This window comes from Microtus oregoni, unplaced genomic scaffold, assembly GCF_018167655.1.
Source record: "Microtus oregoni isolate MIOR12 unplaced genomic scaffold, Mior012 000079F_003, whole genome shotgun sequence".
Lineage (NCBI taxonomy): Eukaryota > Metazoa > Chordata > Mammalia > Rodentia > Cricetidae > Microtus > Microtus oregoni.
This window is the reverse complement of record NW_024544155.1, coordinates 888343-891038: the sequence shown is the minus strand read 5'-3', so window position 1 is coordinate 891038 and position 2696 is coordinate 888343.

The window sequence follows — 2696 nt, the reverse complement described above, 5'->3', positions numbered from 1 at the left end:
TTCCTCCCAGAGTGGCCATATTGAATTGATCTTATTTTTTTTCTTTCCACTTTTAGCATTTCTCTTTTAATTGGTTTATTGAGGGCAATTGGTTAGACTTGATTTAGGGTATAAGTTTGATATCATGGATGTCTGCTGTCTTCTAGGCAGCCTGAAATTGTAATCTAAGTTTTTTTTCTGGTTCTAGGTGGAGATATGAAATGTCAATTTGTCCTAAATATAATCTTCTCTAGTTGTTTGCCATACCTTTACAGTTGAGATTGTCTGACTCTATAGCGCTAACTTAAAGAAAATATCTTCAGAACGAATTGTTGTTGGAAATTTGATACTGACCAATATCCCAATGCCTGTTCTGACACTTGGCTATTTTATATCTTACTGTAGCAGAGCAAATTAAAATTAAAGAACACAAGAAAACAAACAACAACAACAAGTTTATAAAAGGGATGTCTCATCTGGAAGCAAGCAGTTTCCCTCAGCTAAATATAGACAGGCAAAGTAAACAAAACTCCCTCAGACTTGCTTACTTCTTAGATCACTTATCACCATTCTTCATTTGCAAACTAATCATTCCTCAGAAAGTGTGCTAACTTCAAGGAGATCTCTTCTTTACCTATAGTATGTTAATAGGATGATAGGCCTGAAAAACTTTAGGTGAGTCAAACAAGTCTCTATTCTTTAGCGAACTTCCACCAGGGACCAATGAACTTATCTAAACATGAGAAATTTCCATCAACTGCCTCTCAAAGCCCTTAAGATCACTTTTCCATTCAAAAATGAGGACTGCCTTTCTCTGAGGCTTATGTTCTTTACCCTATTTCCCCAAGCAAGAATTAAATAAAGCTATCTCCTCTACCACTTATTGTCTCCAGAATTGCTTTAGGGGAGGCAGTAGGTAGTAGGACCTCTAGGCCCTGAAACATGATTGCTTTGACTTTTTTGCAAAGTTCTCTAACGTCTAGCTTCCATCTGAGCTGTTTCCAAATTCCCACATCAACAAGAACCATGAAAGTCATCTTAATCTTGTCAATAAAAGTACTATTTACAGGGAACAAGGCAAAAGTATTGTGAGAATGAAATGTAATGTTTTAAGTTTTAATATCTGTGCATAAAAGATCCATAAAACAAACATGCCTCTACCCTGTGCATACCCATTACCCAAGGACAGATATTTTCTGAGATGCTGGAGGCTGTTGTTCAAAAAGATAACAAGCCACATGCTCCCACTTAACTGAAAAAGTTTGATTGACCAAACTGCACTGGATATGCTTGATCATATAGAGGTGGGAGTTTCATAGGCAGGAAATACATTGTGATGTATGCTTGCTTCTGACTGGACCTCGTGGTAAATATGTAGCTCTGTTGGTTTGTCTTTGCAAGCTGCTACAAAATGTGACTTGTCACCATTTTCTGGGAACCCTAGAATCATCCAGGAAAGCATTTAAGTAAAGCTTATTCCAAATTTGGTTCAAAAATTGTGCTAGGGGTCTTATACTTGACTGGTGGGATTAACATTTTCTGGAGACCCTAGTGAGATTAAGACCACTCACCCAAATTCTAAACCTGGACTTCTCTTCAGAGCTCCAGTACTGAGTCTGAGGGGCTGCCTCAGGAAGCAAACGCCTTGAGATGTTCAATGCTCTGAGTCTGTCTTCCGTTTTACAGATTTTTCAGCTATAACTGATGCACTGAGAAAAGCAGCAAGGACGTATGGGGGCCTTCTAGTGAATAATAATCTACTTTTGTTCTGTGGGGATCCCACTCTTGGATTTGGAAGGGGTCTGACCAGACCCCAATATTCTCTCATTCAGGGCAAATAGTGAGATGTCACTCACTGCCTGATTCTGTTTGATTAAAAAATTTTGTCTGTCTCTTTTGTGTGTATAGATGGGTCTGTGTTTCTGGAATGTTGGTTTAGTTACTAACATGGAGCTGAGTAAGAATTGGATCAGGCTCTGTTGAATGCATGCCCACCACATGTTTTCTATCTGACTGCTCTTCTTTGAGTACATGAACTTTCTGTGTTCTGTGTTTCTTGTTTATATTTTTGCATTTTTGAATGTTTCCTCTGTTTCATGTGAGATTAACAATATGTACATACAAAGATCCATCGTGAAATTTATATTTTTGATTTTACATTTTATGCTTAGCAAAAGCATTTCAAATATTTTTGGTCACTTAATAATGTATTTTAATTGTCTTTAGGGTTTCATTTCTATAAGATTTTCCAAAATATAGCAAAACAGTTTTTTCAATATGAACTTAGTTCATATGGAATGGTTGCCAATATGAGCTTATACATTTAAGACCAAATAACTGATGTGTGAGAGGAAAGCATAAATACAATGAGAGAGAGTTTGAAATGAGCTGTCTGCAAAAAAAGGACTAAAACTGTAGTAATATAGAGGGGATGGCATGTTGCAGCAGGTCGAGAGTCTAATTACCTTATCTCAGTCAAACTTTAGCCTCTGAATAGCCATTCCTTGCCGACTGTTTTGTCAGCACTGACATCTGGTGACTAATAATAACTCCGTGAAATCTACTATTTTAGCAGATAGTTAGCTTCCACTAACACAAAAGCCTTCTGATAATATCCGAGGTCTATAGAAAAGTTTCCCCTATATTGCCGTAATTATGTTGAGTTTCAGATCACCAGTCAGCCAGATTTTATTAAGCTGCAGCTGACCTCAGCTCCA